Consider the following 6,359-nt stretch of genomic DNA (forward strand, 5'->3'; position numbering starts at 1 on the left):
GTCATTGGTACCAATATGTACCAAGACATCTGGCAGCTCTCCCTCCCTCTCCACAATGCTGTGGATGCAGTCCAAGACGTCCCTGAAACCTGGCACCTGACAGGCAACATTCTATTCGGGTGTCCCGTTCACATCCGCAGACTCTACTGTCTGTTCCCCTGACCATCGAGTCCCCTATCACTACCACTCCCCTCTTCTCCCTCTTCCCCTTCTGCACCCCGGACCCACGCTCAGTGCCAGTAACCCAGTCTCGGTGGCATTCCCCGGGAGGTCGTCCCCTTCAACAGTATTCAAACCGTATACTAATTATTGAGTGGAATGGCCACGGGGTTCTCTGTGCTAACTGTCTATTCACGTTTCCATTTCTCCTGACAGTCACCCAGCTACTCGCTTCCTGCAGCTTCGGAGTGACTACTTCACGGTGACTCTGTTCGATCATCTCCTCACTCTCCCGTACAAGCCGAAGGTCATCCAGCTGCTGCTCCAGATCCCTAACACGGTCCACAAGGAGCTGCAGCCGGATGCACTTCACGCAGATGTAGTTCCCCGGGAGACTCTGGCCACTCTGCTTGTCCCTTCTGTAATTTTAAACAAGCGTTGCTGACCTGCGGGAAATCTCTTCGCTGTGGCCTACTCTTGCCGCTGATTTGGACTGCCGGAATAAGCCCGAGCACCCGCGAAGCTCTCCTTCTAAACAAGCGTTGCTGACCTGTGAGGTACATCGTCGCTGTGCCCTGCTCCTGCCGCTGATCGAGCTGCCTACCCCTCCCGTCTGTCCTTCCCATACAGAGAATATCCTGCGATGCGAAGTTCCCAGCTGTAAACTGTGGATGACACAGGATAGTGGGGAGGGTTATCCAAGGGTACATCAGGACATAGATTTGTTCGCAAACCGGCTGATGGGATTTAACCCCCACATGTGTAATGTGATACACTTTGAGATGTCAAATATGTTCAGTCACTGCCCAGAGGATCTTGGGGTGCAAGTCCTGTTCGTGGTTACGTAGCTGGGTGAGGTGGCATAAGAAGGCATGTGGTATGCTTGTCTTCATAGCTTCATGCATAGAATATAAAAGTCTGGGTGTTATTCTGCAACTTTACAAAACGCTACTGATGCTAAGCCTGGAGTACTGTACTGCGTACGGTTCTGATCACCGCTCTGCAGAGGGATGCGCTTGCACCGGAGAGAGTGCAGAGGAAATTCCCCAGGATGTTCAAAGTTCAAAATAAAATTTATTATCAGAGTGCACGCATGTCACCACATACAACCCCGCGATTCTTATTCTGTGAGCATACTTAGCAAATCTATAGAACAGTAAATGTAAACTGTAAACATCAGGAACTGTAAACAAATCCAGATATAAATAAACAGGAATAAATGATGAGCATGAAATAACAGTGGACCACAGATTACAACAGGAAATAGAAAAGGCGAGTCAAAAGGGCAATGTTATGGTAGTCATGGGAGATTTCAACATGCAGGTCGATTGGGAAAATCAGGTTGGTAATGGATCTCAAGAGGGAGAGTTTGTTGAAAGCCTATGAGATGGATTTTTAGATCAGTTTGTCATTGAGGCTACTAGGGAATCAGCTACACTGGATTGGGTGTTATGTAATGAACCGGAGTGATGAAGGAGCTTAAGGTAACAGAACCCTTAGGAACCAGTGATCACAACATGATTGAGTTCAACTTTAAATTTGATGGGGAGGGAGTAAAGTCTGATGTAGCAGTATTTCAGTGGAGTAAGGGAAATTACAGTGATATGAGGGAGGAGTCGGCCAAAGTAAATTGGAAGGAGCTGCTGGCAGGGATGACAGCAGAGCAGCAATGGTGTGAGTTTCTGGGGAAAATGAGGAAGGTGCAGGACATGTGTATTCCAAAAACAAAGAAACATTCAAATGTTAAAACAGTACAACTGTGAAATCAAAGCTAATGTAAAAACAAAAGGGAGGGCTTACAACAAAGCAAAAATTAGTGGAAGACAGAGGATTGGGAAGTTTTTAAAAACCCACAGGGAGCAACTAAAAGAATCATGAGGAGGGAAAAGATGAAATATGAAAGCAAGCTAGCAAATAATATCAAAGTGGATAGTAAAAGTTTTTTTAAGTATGTGAAAAATAAAAAAGAGATGTGAGTAGGACCACTAGAAAAGGAGGCAGGAGAAATAATAATAATGGGGGACAAGGAAATGGCTGATGAACTAGACACAGCTTGCAGCAGCCACTCCAGAGCTGATTATCTGTTATTTGTGAAGCGGGGTGCCGTGCGCAATCATAATTGGTTGAAAATGGACGTGGGAGCACAGAGGAACGCCTGGAAATCTCCAGGAAGACCTTCTTCGTTGCTGCAGCTGTGAGGTCCGGGACTCTGCTGGGAAGAACAGGCCCCCAGTCCTTGGGGTCGCATTGCCGATGGCCGTTGGCGGGGGCGTCTTAACACGCTCGGCAGAGGATGGTGCTCGGAGAAGCTGTGCCGGAGGGGATGGTCGGAGGCTCGGAGGTTCGACGGACTCAGTGTCTGCTGTGATCAGGTCGCTTTCATTGTGTGCTGCGTCTGCGAGGCTGAGTCCGGTGGCTCCGTGGAAGTCCATAGCGGGGGTATTCCCTTCTGCTGCCGGCATGGGATGGCGAGTCTGTCAGGACCCTGGGGACTTGTGGAAACTGTGTGGTGATTTCTTTTGAACTTATAGTCCTTTAACATCTTTGGACTATTTTTACTGTGCCCATGGTCTTTTTTTTAATCAATTATGCTATTGTTTGCACTGTTGAAACTATATGTTGTAACTATGTGGTTTTGTACAGGTCTTGTAGCTTTGGTTTTTGGTCTTGTTTGGCTGGTGGCTTTGGAGCTCCTTTCCAGGGAACGCACTAAGACGATAGCGCGATATTAATACGCAGCAGCCTCACCGGACTCTGGATTGGGGATTGACAAACGTTATGTGGATTTTCTGGTGTAGTCTGTTTTGTCATGTGTTTTTGTGATATCATTCTGGGGGAACATTGTCTCATTTTTTAACTGCATTGCATTTGTGGTTTCTAAATGACAATAAACGGAATCTGAATCTGAAATGAGTATCTTGCATCAGTCTTCACTGTGGAAGACACTAGCAGAGTGCCTGTTGTTGTAGTGTGTGAGGGAAGAGGAGTGGGTGCAGTTACTGTTACAAGGTGCTCAAAAACTGAAAGACCTAAAAGTAAATAAGTCAGCCAGATCAGGTGACCTTGGTGATTGGGAAGACGTTGGAGTCAATTATGGCCTGCTCCTTCCGCTTATTGAGCCGCCTACCCCTCTTGTCTGTCCTTTCAATACAAAGTATATCCTTTGATGTTAAGCTCCCAATTATAAACTGTGGGTGACATTACACTTGTTGGGGTTAAATTCCATCTGGCAGTTTGCCAGGACAAGATAGGACAAAGTACGCATGGTTCCCTTAAGGGGAAATCCTGCCTGACGAACCTGTTGGAATTCTTTGAGGAAATTACAGGTAGGATAGATAAAGGGGATGCAGTGGATGTTGTATATTTGGACGTTCAGAAGGCCTTTGACAAGGTGCCACACATGAGGCTGCTTACCAAGTTAAGAGCCCATGGTATTACAGGAAAGTTACTGACATGGTTAGAGCATTGGCTGATTGGTAGGAGGCAGTGAGTGGGAATAAGAGGATCATTTTCTGGTTGGCTGCCAGTGACTAGTGGTGTTCTGCAGGGGTCGGTGTTGGGACCGCTTCTTTTTATGCTGTATATCAATGATATTGATGATGGAATAGATGGCTTTGTTGACAAGTTTGCAGATGATACAAAGATTGGTGAAGGGGCAGGTAGTGTTGAGCAAATGGATATGATGCAGAAAGACTTAATACAGATTGGGAGAATGAGCAAAAAAGTAGCAAATGAAATACAATGTTGGAAAATGCATGGTCATGCACTTTGGTTAGTAGAAATAAATGTGCAGACTGTTTTCTAAATGGGAGAAAATCCAAAAAGCTGAGATGCAGAGGGACTTGGCAGAACACCCTAAAGGCTAACTTGCAGGTTGAGTCGGTGGTGAGGGAGGGAAATGCAACGTTAGCATTCATTTCAAGAGGTCTGGAATACAAGAGCAGGGATGTGATGCTGAGGCTTTATAAGGCACTGGTGAGGCCTCACCTTGAGTACTGTGAACAGTTTTGGGCCCCTCATCTAAGAAAAGATGTGCTGGCATTGGAGAGGGTCCAGAGGAGGTTCACAAGGATGATTCCAGGAATGAAAGGGTTATCATGTGAGGAACATTTGATGGATCTGGGTCTGTACTCACTGGAATTTAGAAAGATGAGGGAGGATCTCATTGAAACCTTTTGAATGTTGAAAGGTCTAGACAGAGTAGATGTGGAAGGAATGTTTCCCATGGTGGGAGAGTCTAGGACAAGAGGGCACAGCCTCAGGAAAGAGGGGCACCCTTTCAAAACAGAGATGCGGAGAAATTTCTTAGCCAAAGGGTGGTGAATTTGTGGAATTTGTTGCCACGTGCAGCTTGTGGAGGCCGGGTCGTTGGGTGTATTTAAGACAGAGATTGATAGGTTCTTGATTGGACATGGCATCAAAGGTTACAGGGAGAAGGCCAGGTTCTGTGGTTGAGGAGGAGAAGTAAAAAAGGATCAGCCATGATTGAATGGTGGAGCAGACTCGATGGGCCAAATGGCCCAATCCTGCTCCTCTGTCATGGTCTTATGAGCTTATATAGCAGAGTACGTAAATGAGTGTAGCTATCCTCTTTCGTTCAAGAGCCTGATGGTTGAGGGGTGATAACCGTTCCTGAACCAGGTGGTGCGAGTCCTGAGGCCCCTGCACCTTCTCCCTGATGGCAGCAGTGAGAAAAGAGCACGGCCTGCATGGTGAGGATCGATGATGATGGATGCTGTTTTTCTACGGCAGTGTTTCATGTAGATGTGCTTGATGGTTGGGAGGGCTTTACCTGGGATGTATGAGCTGAATCCACTGTCTTTCGTAGGATTTTCTGCTCAGAAGCATTGGTCTTCCCATACCAGGCCGTAATGCGGCCAGTCAGTGCACTTCCCACTGCACATCTCTAGACATCTGTCAAGGTTTTCGATGATATCTACAGATTCTGAGGAGGCAGAGGTGCTGCCGTGCTTTCTTTGCAATAATACTTATACGGTGGGTCCAGGGCAGCTCCTCTGAGACAGTGACACCCAGGAATTTAAAGATACTGACCCTCTCTACCTCCGATGATTACTGGCTCTGCTCTCCCTCTCCTGAAGCCTACAACCAGTTCCTCGGTCTTACTGACATTGAGTGAGAGGTTGTTGTTATTACACCACCCAGCCAAATTTTCAGTCTCCCTCTTGTATGCTGGTTCATCACCCCTTGATACAGTGTCATCAGCAAACCTGTGTATGCGTTGAAGCTGTACTTTGCCCCACAGTCCTAGGCGTAAAGCGAGCAGAGCGGGCGCTAGGTACACATCCCTGTGGTGTTCCCGTGCTGATGGACATTGTGAAAGTAATGTTTTCGTCAGTTTGAACTGACTGGGGTCTACAAGTGAGGAAATCCAGGATCCACTTGCTCGAGGGGGTTTTGAGAGCCGGGTGTTGGAGTTTACCAAATAGTTTTGAGGGGATGATGGTGTTTTAAATGCCGAGCTGTAATCTCTATAGAGCTTTGCAGTCCGGATGTTCCCGGGCCACCGAGATGACACCTGATGTGGGCCTTTTGCTTCACCAGGACATTGCCTAGGCTGGAGGGTTCTAGTTATGGGGAGAGCCTGGACTTGTTCTCTCCGGAGTGAAGGGTGACCTGCCAGAGGTATATAACATTGTTAGAGGCATAGGTAGGGTAAATAAAATATTTTTTAAAACAGTAACAATAGGATAACTCAAACAATAACAATTGTTCTCAAAGACAATAGGATACAGGTTTACAGCAAGGAGGAGGGGATCTGCTTCTACACCCGAAAGAGGTGGTGGAATCAGATACAACCACTACGTATAAGAGGCATTTGGACTCTTGCTGAAATGGGCAAGGGATTGGAAATTACAGATTTAATGGGATCAGTGTAGATGGCAAAAAGGTGGGCTTGCATGTGATGGGCCAAACGGTCTGTATGTCTGCATCTGTGAGCCTGGATAGCCAACGTGCACAGAGTGGGTCTGGGCGAGATGGGCTGGCAGCCCAGTCTGTGCTGTGTCATTCCGTTTCTATGAGCACGGCTGGACACCGACCACTTCTGCAGCAGCCGAACCGTCGGTGCTGGCGACGGCCCCGGCTTAATCAGTCACGGCAGGACCAAGGAGATCGATTAGCTCATCCTTCAAAGAGAGCCCGTCGTTGTGACTCTCTGTCCCTGTATTAAGCAGCTACTC

This window comes from Hypanus sabinus, chromosome 10 (assembly GCF_030144855.1).
Source record: "Hypanus sabinus isolate sHypSab1 chromosome 10, sHypSab1.hap1, whole genome shotgun sequence".
NCBI lineage: Eukaryota > Metazoa > Chordata > Chondrichthyes > Myliobatiformes > Dasyatidae > Hypanus > Hypanus sabinus.